Source organism: Cryptotermes secundus, unplaced genomic scaffold (genome assembly GCF_002891405.2).
Source record: "Cryptotermes secundus unplaced genomic scaffold, Csec_1.0 scaffold1045, whole genome shotgun sequence".
NCBI classification, from domain to species: Eukaryota; Metazoa; Arthropoda; class Insecta; order Blattodea; family Kalotermitidae; genus Cryptotermes; species Cryptotermes secundus.
Genome location: NW_019740665.1, coordinates 123,601 through 139,136, shown reverse-complemented (window position 1 = coordinate 139,136; position 15,536 = coordinate 123,601). Strand labels below are relative to the sequence as shown.

At 44.5% G+C, this 15,536-nt stretch overlaps 1 protein-coding gene across 2 annotated transcripts in view; it reads right to left on the bottom strand.

Annotated features, from left to right (window-relative positions):
* LOC111872564 (N-alpha-acetyltransferase 15, NatA auxiliary subunit) overlaps positions 1-15,536 on the bottom strand; it is a 97,359-nt gene that overhangs the window by 45,742 nt on the left and 36,081 nt on the right. The window lies entirely within an intron of this gene.

Sequence of the window (15,536 nt, the reverse complement as noted above, 5' to 3'; positions counted from 1 at the left end):
TGTATGTGTATTGTCCTTTCTCATCACATAATGGAATAACCATTCGCAATGTATTTATTTTATTTTTCCCGCCTGTTAAGGCTAAATTATTTTATTTTTTTTTGTTTTCTTTTCTTGGAATTGTTACTAATTTATTAATTATTGTATAGACTGTCATATTTTTTATTTTGCTCTTTAATTTTTGTGTATTTCTATGTACTCGTGCTAACTTTGTAATTGACCACTGTGCTGTTAAGTTTGCACATAAATAAACACGAATTGAATTGAATTATTATTGTCACTACAACCCTTTGTGTGTCTTGGGCTGCTCTAAAAACTTTCTCCAGCCGTCCCTCTCTTGTGCCCTTGCTTTCCAGTTAACTACACCCAAGTTCCTCAAATCCTTCTCCATCCATCTCATTCTTGGTCTATCTTTCTTACTTTTCCTTCACGGTTGCACAATAATTAATCTTTTTATAATTTATTCATTTTCTCTCCTTATAACTTATCCTGCTCATCTCAATCGATTTAGGTCTATAACAGGCATGTCCAACGCGTCGATCGCGGGACGATTTTTGGTCCATCTCATAGGCCTATAAGGAAATTATACGTGAAAAACATGTAAATTCACTTGTAATATAATATGATTATATTCAGATTTTGAAGGGAAAATACATGTTTAAGTAGTCTGTACTTTCAATGAATGTTGCTTTTACAACATCATGTGTTGGGTTATTTTTACCAATATTTTTGCTTAAAGCGCGGTACGACGATAGGAGGGGTGGTAGATCACTGGCAGTTTTGACGCTAAAAAGTCGATCACAATCTATTTGAAGTTGGACATGCCTGTTCTATAAGATTAAGAAACTGAAGTGAAACGGCATTTCGTGGATGCCGTATACTCCAGAATTCTGGTACTTTGTTCTGTATTTATCTCTAAACCATACGACTTACGGAAAAAAACTGTAATGGATACAAAATTACTATTATATTTTTTCTCTATAACATTGGTTCGAAACGTTTTTTCACTCCGATAAATATTCGGCGAATTATGGTCGAGACTGGTGCAGAAACACGTATAACTCTTCATGCAAAGTGTCCCTTATAAAACCAAAAACTAAACACGGTGGCTTCAGTCCGCAGGCGAACTATACCGACCGAGCGACCGCCGCTTGTCGGCGAAGTTAGTGCCAACTTTAGCGGATAGAGTGTGGTGCGTGGTCGACGTAGTTAGTGTCAACTTTAGCGGACAGTGGCGCGTGGTCGGCGCAACGAATCCCCACGGCCGTTAATTTCGGTTTTCTAGACCGAAGTGTCCGTTACACTTGTTCCATTTTAACCAAAACTGGTATATGTCGACGAATTTTTAACAATACTCTAAAATAACAAATTTCGTAAAAATTCGTTGGCAGTTTTCGAGCTGTTTCGAGCGGAATAGTTTCAATAGGCGCTTTGCAGGGATACAAAAGCGCCATAAAGAGTCGCCTTAATTTATAACAACAAAAATAAATGCCCCTGTTACACACAGATACACAATCACGAGCTTACCAATGACGCAACATTATATCCACGCCACTTGCACGAATTCCGCGTTACGGGAGGAAAAATATTGCAGGGAAGTGGCTTCACGCATAACTATGGCGTATTTCTAAATTTCATATCCACTTAATCTGTCAAAATGAGAAACTGGTTTAGGTATACATGAAAGAGCGAACACGGTAACAGCGTCTTCCGGGATATTACGCCGTGTACGTGTTAACGATTCGGAAGAAAATGCTGCCTCAATCTGCATGGCAGAAGAGCGAGGCGAGCGGGAAAAACGGGGCACGTGATACACGCCATGATTCGGGGATTCACTTCCTTATATTACGTAGGCCTAAAACTTCTCCGTCCTTGGGTCACTCTTCTGTCCGAAAGATGGATGCGGCAGCGTCCTCAGAAATGTTTATAAATACAAGACTCTACGGGGTCCCTATATTTAAGGACGGGAGCCGGGGTAGCGTAGTCGGTACAGCGACTGGCTACAGGCTGGACGACTGAGAGGTCGGAATTAGAGTCCCGGTAAGGTCAAAAATTTTCTCCAAATCGTCCAGACCGGCTCTTGGGTCCACCCAGCCTCCTATGCAATGGGTACTGGGGGCTATTTCCCCGGAGGTAAAGCGGCCGAGGCGTGAAGATGACCACTCAAACCTCCAGCTAGTGCCGAGGTAAAGAAAATGTGGATGTATACAACCACAGGGACAGCTTTTATTTAACGATGTCAGTAGTTCGGACAATATGGAGCCGAGTGGTGGAATGATTAGTGAATTTCAATGAGGGAAGCGGCTGCGGCCTAATTAGATGTACTATCCGGTCATTTTCCTGAAAAGACTGAGGAAACCCACGAAAACTTTCAGTTACGACAGTCGGTGTCCGATGCAACCTCCTGAATACAAACCAGAAGCGTCATCGCCACATCCTAAGGGCTGTTACCGCAGTGAAATCCTGAAACCTCAAACCTCATCCACCTGTCAAGTTAAAGTTGTCCTTGTGTTTAACCAATTATGCACCAAGCCACGAAGACGTATGGGAGTGAAGGTACATCTCCAACATACTACACATCGGCACTGGATGTAGGACAATTGGACAGCTTCACGCACCGGCCGTTTTATCCCTGGGGAAAGAGTCCCCGGCATCCATCATATAGGATGCTGGGTGGGTGCCAGAGCCAGTCTGGCCGCTGTGAAGACGACAATAATTTCCTACTCCTGACGGGAATCGAACACCGGTCATCAAGCCGGTAGCCTGTGTCTATGCCGACTGAGATGTTGCATAATTCTTAAGGCGAAAGTGGTGGAAAATACAAGCGAATTATAGACGTGGCAAACAATTTTAGTTCCCATCAATTATTAGGATCAAGTACTTTAAGGGTTCTCATGCCAGCTGCTATTGTAAAGGTGAGATGATAAAATCCTTTGGAGCTGATCAACACTTGTTAGTGTCAATGCATGGCAACAGGTGTTTGATTCTAACGTTTTAAAATGCCCCGTGTTCCAGTAATTCTTGAACACTTTTCCTCTCTGTTAGCAGAAAGATGGTAAATAAAGTAGACCACCTCATGGTATGCGTGCGAATTGGTCCGTAAAAAGTAGCGGTGAGTGGGTGAGCGGTAGGGAGGATAAGAAACACGGCCAGTTTGGAGAAAGTTACTGCCGGCTACGAACCAAGAATACAGCTGGAATAAAAATGATGGCAGTTATTTAAATGTAACAGCCCACGCGGCTTGCGCAGACGGCACGCGACAGGCATCAGACAGAGTTAGCGCTATAGCGTATGACGTAATAATACGGAGGCGTGCAAACTCCTGTGGTGATTTTTTACAGCACGAAATAACGCAAAACAATATGGACCCAGGACGAATTAAATAAAATAACCTTCCAAATGGCAATATAATTTGACAAAAAAAATTACTTCACTATTTATAGTGATGTAATCACCCCTGCCTGCTGAAAAAATAGGGTGTTCTACATTTTTGTGCCAGTTCTTATATGTACCAGGTGTCTTAAAAAGAGTCACGAACTGTATTTATTGGTACAAGCGGTGGCTCACCAAATGCAACCACAGACACGCAATATGGCCGAGTGAATACCATCTGTGAACGTGATAAAATAACATTTTAAAAGCATTCCAAAGTCTGTATTTTCACGCCCGGGAGCCACACCAGACTCTTTGCTGACTGCCGCCTGATTAGAGCACCGTTTCCAACATCTCTTGGCCTAGACGGCCTAATTTCTAATACAAGTAAATCCCTAGCAGTAGAAGCAATTGATTTCTTCTCTATTCCACAGCGTCCAGACCGGCTTTGGGGCCCACCCAGTCTCCTAGCCAATGGGTACCGGGAGATCTTCCCTCTGGGGTAAAGTGGCCGAGGCGTGAAGTTGACCATTCACCTCCATCTAGTGCCGTGGTCAGAAATGTTGGAGATATACCTCCAATCCCCGTAAGTTTTCACGTCGTGCTGCGTAATTAAGCACAAGGACAACTTGAACTTCTTTTACCAGTAGACACCTTTCGTACTTATAAATAAAAAGGGTTTAAGTTTTTGTGTGGGATATGTCAAAATACAACTGCATAATTTATAATCTTTAAAATACATTACCCTCATATTTATTTTCCAAGTTTTCGTATGATTAATAAACACCAAAACATACGAAGCCCATCTACACTACCCAATAACCAACCCTCCCCCCCATTTGAAATATATAAAACATATTACATTTTTATCGAGCTTTATTTAAATACTAGATTTTAATCCGGGGCGTGAAGTTGACCACTCACCTCCAGCTAGTGCCGAGGTCAAGAAAATGTGGATCTACACACCCACTCCCCCATACGCCTTCATGGCGTAGTGCTTAATTACCTAATTAGTTAAGCACAGGGACAATTTTTCGTTTTACTGGATTTTAACTTTTAACGCGTTTACTTTTTAGCATGCGTTATTCGAGACATCCCACACAAAAACTTAAAATTTATATTACAATATTACTGATAAATATAAAAAAGGATCCATTTTAACTATTCAACGACATATGTAATTCATAAAAACCACATGGTGATGATCCTGACAGATCGAAATATGTAGTCGGATGAAAATAAAATATTCCGAACATTACACATTTTAATATAGGTCTATAATCAATTGTGTTGACGACCCCTAAGTATACCCTTGATACATGAAAAACAACAGGACGCGGAAAAAGACATTAACTGACTATCCCGGTTAGTTAGTTAGTTATTGGAGAGGGTGGGTTTCCCCATGCACTTAGACCAGTATTGGTCCATTGTGCTTCCCTCTATGATATTCTACCAGTCTCTATACCCTACCGATATTGGTGCGCACCATCAGTCCCGATCGAGCCAGCGAGTTCGGCCTCTACTGGCTTAACGGTATCTATGCTTCCCCCATCTATCAGAGGCGTTAGAGACTACTGTTGGGCGGGAAATGTCCTTGAATTTGGCTCAGTGACCTCCTTTGGAGATATGAGGTTCTTTTACGTGCCGTAAAGCTACGACACGGGACCCACGGCTTAAAGTCCCTCCCGGAGGACTTGTTCCCTGAATTTTTCCACCCTTAAAAATTCCACGACCTCCGCCGGGTTTGAACCCTCGTACCACGAGTCATGAGGTGGGAACGTTACCTCTAGACTACGGAGGCCGCTTACAATCCCGGTTAGACGATATTCTATCAAAAGCTAGCGTTGAACTGAAACAATATGGTGCTCTAATGCATTACCATATTGTTAATCTAGCGTGAACACTGTCATTGCACCGCCTATCGGATTAACTACTTAATGAAGCAGTCAGGTTCCACACCCCTGGAGGAATATGACATCACTCATAGATAGCACAGTGGAAGCGGACAGGAAATGTTTGTTTACTGTTTATTTAATGACACGAGGTAGAGTAGTTGGTTGAGGCACTATGCTACAAGTTGCGGGCTCGAGTCCCGATTATGTGGATTTTATCAATTGACCTAATCCCTCCAGCCGCACTATGGCCCTGGGGTCACAGGCTGACAACCTCACCGCCATCTGTGAACAGACTGTCTAGAAAATGTTGGAGGCTCGACGTTTCACAACCCTATGGGCCTTCGCGGCCTGTTAAAGGGATAGATTTACCTTTTTTAATGACGCTGCTAACACCTCAGACTACAATCAGGAAATTCTTTTCTACGGACTTTACCGTGCGATTCCTTAATGGCCACTGAGGCGAAAAACGTCACTTCAAAAATTTCAATCGACACATAATTAAAGTTGAATGCGACAAGGTAACACCCGTACAACGTTGAATGGATGGCCGGCGAATCACAAAGAACTGAAAAGGACGTGGGAGGATGCGGTCATGGCCTAATTTAAGGTACACTGCCCTAGCATTCTTCTGAGCAAACGAAAGGAGATAAAAAATCAGCTAGAATATCCGATCTTCGGGCAGAGATATGAACGCGACACTTCCACAATACGGTATGCTACCAATTCGACCATGAGAAAAAATTCGCGTAACTCTAACTCGTATGTGCTTGAGAAAGGCCTTACCATGTGGCAGACTCGCGGAATTGAGTTTGAGAATCCCAGAAAAATTCAAAGTTATATACCGAAACACTATACTACAAATCAGAAGGTCACGCGTTCGATTCCAGACGAGGCCATTGGATTCTTCAATTGACCTAATCCTTCCAGCCGCACTACGGCCCTGGGGTCGACTCAGCCTCTAACAGAAATGAGTACCAGGATATTCTTGGGGGTAAAGGGCGGTCGGTGCGTAGGGCTGACAACCTTGCCACCATCTGTGAGCCGATTGTCTAGAAAATGTGGCAGCCTCAACGTCTCACAACACTATGGGCCTCCACGGCCTGTTACAGGAATAGCGTTACTTATATATCCCATATGAATTTGAAGAGAATACTTTGAGAGCACAATTGAGATCAGTCGCGTAGTATGAGATAAGGACCGGTGGAGCCATCTTTCCGGTTTCTTCACGATCCATTACGAAAGCAATACAACCGCACGATTACAAGGCAAGATCCCCTCCTAACCACAAGCATTCATGAGAAGCCTGAAGAAGGTCAGGGGCATCTCCGATGGGATCTTCACGGCCAAAGACGGTCGCTCACACCGGTACCGCCCACATCAATACACGGACCAGTTTGAACTCTCAGCACGAAGAGAACTCGACACATTCTCCGACTCCACACCTCATTTCACCTTCTTCTGCATATCCTGTTCCTTTTAAGACTTAAATCCCATATATTAACCGATAACTCCTATGGAGGCGGCTCATAATACCTCCACCGCAGCCATGTGAGTTGTAGGAGACGAAAAGGGAACCCAGTGCCTGGGGGTATAACTGGGCCACCCTGTCACTGGGGCACATACAGACAGAGACCTGGTCCTCCACGCTGGGGGTTGAACACACGGCTTACGACCCTGCTCTTTAAAAAAAAATAACTTGCGGAATCCAACGAAGTGAAAACCTGGTGATCTAATTCACGAAGACATGTCTGGCAGAATATCCTAAGAAGGTTAGGGCCCAAAGAAGGGCTGTTTTGCTGCTGAGAATGATAACCCATGGCCGAAAACTTAAAAACAGCGTGTTTCGTAAGCAGATTTGTTAAAAGGATATTACTTGCGACCTTAATGTACGAAGATAAACTATACCTTATATCCAACCAATTCCGTGGGGGTGAGTCCACGAGAAACCACTAGTCGCTCAGCTCCTCAAGAACACTCATTCTATTCCTCTAAATCCAGTTTTAATATTATCCTTCCACATATAACTGTATGTCACGAAGAACACAAACTGAGCTGTTCGCAAAATATTGGGATGAAAGGAGAATTAAACACGCGGGATATGTAGCACGCATGGGAACTGAGAAATATATACACAATTTTAGATAGAAATATTATGGGAAAACACCACTTGGAAGACCTAGGCGCAGAAGGGGCTGTAAAGGATCTTAAACAACTAGGTAGAGTGGAAGGTTGATGAAGGAAACATCTACATGATTTGAAGACGATTACTGCTTTGCGACAGGGGTTTCCGTAGCGTGAAGACAGATATTACTGGCGAGCTCCTGAGAACACGGTATTGAACCCTGAGTTCCGTAAGAGACAAGGAAGGCATTTCTTCAGTAGCCGAGTGACCACCACTTTCTCAAGGATCACATCCTATATAAGACTAGAGGTAAAAAAGGTAAAGTTGTCCCTGTGCTTAACTATACTATGAAGGCGTATGGGGGAGTTCATGTATAGATCCACATTTTCTTGACCTCGGCACAAGCTGGACGTGAGTGGTCAGATTCACGCCCTTGCCGCTTTACCCCCAGGGGAAACAGCCTCCGGTACCCATTGGATACGAGACTGGGTGGGCCCCAGAGCCGGTCTGGGCGACGTGGAGAAGAGAAAACTCTTGACTCTACCGGGACTCGGACTCCGACCTCTTGACCGTCGAGCCCGTGAAGCCAATCGCTATATGGCCTAAGCTATCCAGACGACAAACTAATTTATAAGATGTCTTATTAACACAGAAGTCCTTGAAAATCATGGTACGAAAACATCACTGTATTACGCCAATCCCAGACGTCAAAATTACAGCTGACATCAGGCGTTTCTACGGGTAAAACCCCGAGAGGTAATCACGCTCCAAGAGTCTGGGCTAAGGAAGGATCTATTGCAATAAGCAGATGAATATCACCCCCGCCATATCGTTAGGGAAAGTCCTGCATCCAAGTCGACCTTGGTTAACCATAATCGTAATACAAAACTGGTGATTCCCCTGGATGAGGAAGTTGTTTGCACTCCTTCGCACTTGTGTGATTAACCACTGGCGCTCATTAGCCGACATTACATGATTCATCTTTGACGCCTCTACCATTATCCGTATTTGGCCACAGTATCCACTAACGACAGGTCTAAAGCCATCGCTCAAGAAACCGAGTTCAACTAACATCACGCAGGAAGCGATTATTGAGAACCTCATGGTGGGTCACACATAAGAACATTTCCATTCCTTATGGAACACGAAGGCTCAATACTGTGTTCACACGAGCCCTATCACAAGCCAGCTGAAAACAATCCATATTTAATTCCGTGTACTGCGGCCACTTCTGGCCTATTGTACCAGCCCCAGATGTTATGTGAGGGTGATTGTGTAGCAACTGGTGGAATGAAGATTGGCAGGGGAAACCGAAGTACTCGGAGAAAACCTGCCCCAGCGCCACTTTGTCCACCACAAATCCCACTTGACCAGACCCGGAATCGAACCTGGGCCGCTGCGGTGGGAAGCCAGCGACTAGCCGCTTGAGCTATGGCGCGGCCACTTTCTCGAAGTAACTACTGAAACTATGAATCGTATAGGCAACTGGAGTTCCATGGACGGAGTTTAGATTGGTGAATAGATTTTGTGATCACTTACAGGTCGTAACTACAGATAACTATAACATTATTTCCACACTTTACAGTTCACTAGAGCACATAGTCTAGTGTTCTCGATCTGTTACTAGACGTTTTCTGGTAACGGCTCCAACAATGGCTATTCCTCTGACTCCGGGCTCAAGTCCTCTCTTCAGAATCTTGTACAGGACTAAACTCAATTCAAAGTCACATTACGACTCACGGTCACTAGGTCAGTCAGTCAGTCAGTCAGTCTTGGTGTCGAGCCCCAGCAGATATTTATTACTGTTTCACAGTTACAGTTTTGTTATTGTGGAGCGCCCTCTCTGACGAGACGAGGGGTCTGTTTTTTGTCAGAGTCATTATCTGCAGTAGTAAGTCATTTGTCATAATGTAAGAGATTACATTTTACATGTTAAAAATATATATACAATATATACAGGGCCTCTGTCAGTCCAGGATCAGTCCAGCAGATTTTGCCCCATTTCTGGTAGCTTCCGCTACAACAGCAGTCTAATCACTTGAACGGTCGTATGATTGACCGCCGCCAAGTTCAAGCCTCTTATACAGGACTAAATTACACATAAAATACAGATCTTCCATTGTTGCGTTACTGTCTGTTGCTGCGGGAACGTGTTTAATGAGCCGTTACACAGAAACGCCCCTGATATATCCACCCATCTCGCGGTCGTTGCATAGCAACGGCTCTACACGAAACAATACGATGAGAGTCAAAATCGCCATACAGGGGCTCTCGCTGGGACTTTTCTTCAAGAGATGACGTACCTTCAGGGATATTTTAGACAGAATATAGGTGCAGTTTCACACAAATACTTCTGAATGTGGCTGTCTCAGTTCCCTCAGGCATCCTAAAAAAACTTTACAATTTCAAAGTGAATTATTCCGTCCGAGGATAGCCACATTAAATGTCATGCACCAGTAAACACGGGAAGTGGGGAGAGATGAAAAAGAATACAACACAAACACAGATCCGTTCGGTACAAGGTGATCATGACGCAGTCAGAAACTGAACTTGGAAATCTGGGCCAGAACAGTGCACATGTTTAACCAATATACTTGTAATTCGACTGGACTCGAGCAGAAAACATCTCATGGGTCACTTTCACTCTACCAGTATTATACGGGTGGGACCTGCCACTGCTTGTCATGTTGCCCAAGACAAAAACATAAGGATACCATTACACGAGACATTATGAATATACAGGTCACAGTGTTTTCGTGAATTATAATTATGACTGATTATACTAACTGTAGCCGGTCACGGCATGCACTGTCTTCGCTCGCTCAGAAGAAGGAATCGTGGGTTTGTATCACACTAAGGGCATGGATGTTTTTTTTTTATTGCTAGTGGGGTGGGACTAAGTCCCTTGTACTGCGGCCACTTCTGGTCTATTGTACCAGCCCCACATGATAGGTGAGGGTGATTGTGGAGCAACTGGTCGAATGAAGATTAGCAGGGGAAACCGAAGTACTCGGAGCAAACCTGCCCAACGCGCCACTTTGTCCACCACAAATCCCACTTGACCAGACCCGGGATCGAACCCGGGCCGCCGCGGTGAGAACCCAGAGACTAACCGCTTCAGCTATGGCGTGGCCTACGGCATGGATGTTTAGTGTGTGTTTTTCTGTGTTTGTGTACAGGCAGACAGGTCTTACGACGAGCTGATCACCCGCCCAAGGAGTCCTACCGAATGTCTAAGCTCTAGTAAACCGAAATTAAACGGAGGGGTAAGCCAAGGCACAAAAATTGGGGCTGTAGCGCCAAAGGAAAAAAAACTATATGTACTAGAGTCTTCCCATTATCTGTATGCAACAGAGTTCTACCTGAGACGCTGACAGTCACTCAGCTAGTCAAGAAATTTCTTGCCACTTATGGAGCCCGAAGATTCATTACCACCTTCACAAAACCTCATTACTGATCCCTATCCCGAACCAGAAGAATTAAGTCAATTGCCTCATATCCTGTTCAAGATGTCCCATATCAAGCAGGAATACTCGGTCGGTATAGCGACGAGGTGACGGCCGGGGTTCGATTCCTCCACAGGGGCACAGTGTCCAGACCGGCTCTGATGACCACCCAGCCTCCAATCCAATGGGTACCGGGGTTTTTCCCCCGGGGGTAAAGGGCAGGGGTGTAAATCTGACCACTCCCCTTCAACTAGTGCGGCTATACCTTCGCCATGCATGGCGGGGTGCTTAAGCACAGGGGCAACTTCATCTTTTAGCTTTCTTAAGACGTTCCATTTCATGACCTGTTTTCTGGTGTAAGTTACCGTTTTGCCTCTTTAAAAAAATAACTTTCCTGCACTGAGTTCGTTACTTACAACGAAGAGCAACGGCAAAGCAAGAATTCGTAGAAAGTTGTAAGGCTGCTTATCGACATCGCGCGAAGAAAGTGTCATTTGACTGATAATGACGTGAAAGTCCATCTGCTGTAGTCTTCTGGAGACCATTTCGCACATGCGCACTTTGGTTGCAGTTTCATGTATAATTTCCGCCTGCAATCCGATACTTCGGTTTTGCGTCCAATTTACACACACATAACGGAATTCCAGTTCTGGGTTGTCAGTAACATGTGTCGACAGCTTGTACTTAGCATTTCAGTACTGTGTTCCGGACTCAGGTGGTTTAATCGTAAGTTTACATACAACTTTCTGGCGACCCCACCCTGGTAAACATCACACGGCTGTAAATTAGACGCATGACGCCCCTTTTTTGATACTGTGTTCTGTTAGGATTGCGTCTTCGGCAGAATTACAATGTTTCATTTCATACTGTTACTTAACTTCATAACTACCCCAAACGGTTCCAGGATGAGCATCAGAGCATCTGTTACGCGAATGACGTAAACATGCCGAAAAATTCAATATGAATGTGAAATTTTAGGTTTTCAAGACGGTGAAAATTCAAAATATGATCATCCGGGTTATGACACCGTGTAGTCTTGTAGTAAAAAAAACAAAGTAATGCTATCCATATAACAGGCCATGGAGACACATAGGGTTGTGAGATGTTGAGGTTCCCACATTTTTTAGACAAAGGTTGTCAGTCCCACGCGCCGGCCGCCCTTTATCCCCAAGAATATTCCTGGTACTGATTCCTGTTAGAGGTTGAGTCGACCCCAGGGCCATAGTGCGGCTGGAAGGATTAAGACAACTGAAAAAAAATCCAATGACCTCAACGTGACCTGAACCCGTGACTTTCCGGCTTGTAGCATAGTTCCTCAACCAGCTACGCTACCGCGGGCCCCGTAGTCTTGTACATCTCCATCTTCTGGGTAGATCTCGCTTCTGGAGGTGGTTAAGTTTCTTGAAATGCCGGTAACCACAACCGACAATCTACACGATGTCACGACACACAAAGACAACTATCTGAACACAAATATTTCCTCATACATTCCCTGCACCTAATTTCCAAAAATTTGAAAAGTACTATCGTCTGAGTTATAATGCCGTGTAGACTGGTAAAGTATAGATGTTTCGAATGAACGTACTGTCCCCACCTTCAGGGTCGAAGACTTAAGCAAAACAAGTAACCAGAAAAAAAAACAAGCTGCTTGTTTCTTGCTTGGTTTACTCTATGATTCTGAAAATGCAGGCACTACGGTTCTTCGAAACGTCGGTCAGCATCTACCGGACTGTACGACCTCACAACCCAGAATACAGCATTCTTCATTGTGTGCGCCGTGAGAATTTGTCTACTAATGCATGTTTTTTCTACATTTCAAGGTTACTGCGCAATCAGAAGACAGGGATAGCTTGTCCCTTGCTACTACATGTGGTCAAAAAAAGAAAAATTACTTTCGTCATTACAGCAAAGAATATATCCCCATTCTCATCTCATGGGAATAAAACTGTATGGGTCAGAATAACCAGAGAAGTAGAGAGCTGCGTAACTGCCGCCACTGTAATTCAGAGCGACAATGAACTTGGAAGACACAGACGTTTCCCAACAACAGACCTAAGTAGGACACATACACTATACGTTAATGCTACATCAACAAACTTCGTAAACGAATTGTAAAATGGGCAGAGAAAAGCTCTCTTCGTCCTCTCGTTTTATATGTCAAGGCCCAACATTTACCCATTATTACTTACTTACTTACTTATGGAGCTGAGCCCTTCTTGAGAAGCCGCCAAATCTGCAGCTGCTCGAGAATTTCCCAGCATTTTATGGCACCCGAAGGTTCATTACCGTGTTCACAAGAGCCATCTACTGGTCCATATCCTGAGCCAGTATAATCCAATCCATATCATTTCATCCTATCTCTCTAAGATCCACTTTAATATTGTCCACCCACCCACGCCTTTGTCTTCCCAGTGATTTCTTTCCTTCTGGCTTTCCAACCAATATCCTATATGCATTCCTCTTGCCCCCATTCGTGCTGCCTGCCCTGGCCACCTCATCCTCCTTGACTTGATCATTCTAATTATACTTGGAGAAGAGTACAAGTAATGAAGCTCCTCATTATGCAGTTTTCTCCAATCTCCTATCACTTCATCTCTCTTCGGTTCACACAGTCTCAACACCCTGTTCTCAAACGCCTTCAGTCTATGTTCCTCCCTTAACGTCAGAGCCCAAATTTCACACCCATACAGAATCACGGGCAAAATTAGAGTTTCGTATATTCTAATGATTATGTTTTTGGACAGCAGACGTTTACCCATTATATAAATAATAAATATTGTCACGTGTATGAGTGACTACACACACGGTTTGGACTGGTAACTGGATTTACTGAACTCTTACAGAGATCGATTCGCGATGTCATTGTATTTTTAAAATGAACTAATCCTTCCAGCCGCACTACGGCCCTGGGGTCGACTCAGCCTGTAACAGAAATGAGTACCAAGAATCTTCCTGGGGGGTAAAGAGCGGCCGGTGCGGAAGGCTGACCTCACCATCTGTGAGCCGACTGTCTAGAAATTGTGGGAGCCTCGACGTACCATAACCCTACGGGCCTCCACGGCCTCTTACAGGGATATCTTTACTCTTACATTTGTATATTCATGTAGCTTGTACTCTTCTCCAAGTACAATTAGAATGATCAAGTCAACGAGGATGAGGTGGGCAGGGCATGTAGCACGAATGGGGGCAAGAGGAATGCATACAGGATATTGGTGGCAAAGCCAGAAGGAAAGAGACCACTGGGAAGACCAAGGCGTAGGTGGGTGGACAATATTAAAGTGGATCTTAGAGAGGATGAAATGGTATGGATTGCACTGCACTGGCTAAGGATAGGGACCAGTGGATGGCTCTTGTGAACACAGCAATGAACCTTCGGGTTCCATAAAATGCTGGGAAATTCTTGAGTAGCTGCAGATTTGGCTTCTCTTCAAGAAGGGCTCAGCTCCATGAGTATTTTTTTTTACTGCTAGTGGGGTGGGACTAAGTCCCTTGTACTGTGGCCAAATCTGGCCTATTGTACCAGCCCCACATGATAGGTGAGGGTGATTGTGCAGTAATNTGAGTGACTACACACACGGTTTGGACTGGTAACTGGATTTACTGAACTATTACAGAGATCGATTCGCGATGTCATTGCATTTTTAAAATGAACTAATCCTTCCAGCCGCACTACGGCCCTGGGGTCGACTCAGCCTGTAACAGAAATGAGTACCAAGAATCTTCCTGGGGGGTAAAGAGCGGCCGGTGCGGAAGGCTGACCTCACCATCTGTGAGCCGACTGTCTAGAAATTGTGGGAGCCTCGACGTACCATAACCCTACGGGCCTCCACGGCCTCTTACAGGGATATCTTTACTCTTACATTTGTATATTCATGTAGCTTGTACTCTTCTCCAAGTACAATTAGAATGATCAAGTCAACGAGGATGAGGTGGGCAGGGCATGTAGCACGAATGGGGGCAAGAGGAATGCATACAGGATATTGGTGGCAAAGCCAGAAGGAAAGAGACCACTGGGAAGACCAAGGCGTAGGTGGGTGGACAATATTAAAGTGGATCTTAGAGAGGATGAAATGGTATGGATTGCACTGCACTGGCTAAGGATAGGGACCAGTGGATGGCTCTTGTGAACACAGCAATGAACCTTCGGGTTCCATAAAATGCTGGGAAATTCTTGAGTAGCTGCAGATTTGGCTTCTCTTCAAGAAGGGCTCAGCTCCATGAGTAAGTATTTTTTTTTACTGCTAGTGGGGTGGGACTAAGTCCCTTGTACTGTGGCCAAATCTGGCCTATTGTACCAGCCCCACATGATAGGTGAGGGTGATTGTGCAGTAATTGGTGGAATGAAGAGTAGCATTGGAAAACGAAGGACTCGGAGAAAACTGCCACTTTGTCCACCACAAATCCCACTTGACCAGACCCGGGATCCAACCCGGGGCCGCCGCGGTGGGAAGCCAGCGACTAACCGCTTGAGCTATGGCGCGGCCCTAAGTAAGTAAGTAAGTAAGTAATGTATGATTTATTTAACGACGCTTTCAATAGCACAGATTACATAGCGTCGAATGATTACGATTACTAAATAACGAACTGGAAATGACTTCAAAGGAAATTGTGACAGCCCGATTTTAGGCACTACGAAGGAATGTGTGGAGACTGGGAAAACCCTTCATCAGGAAAGGCGGTCTCCTAGGCGAGACTCGAACC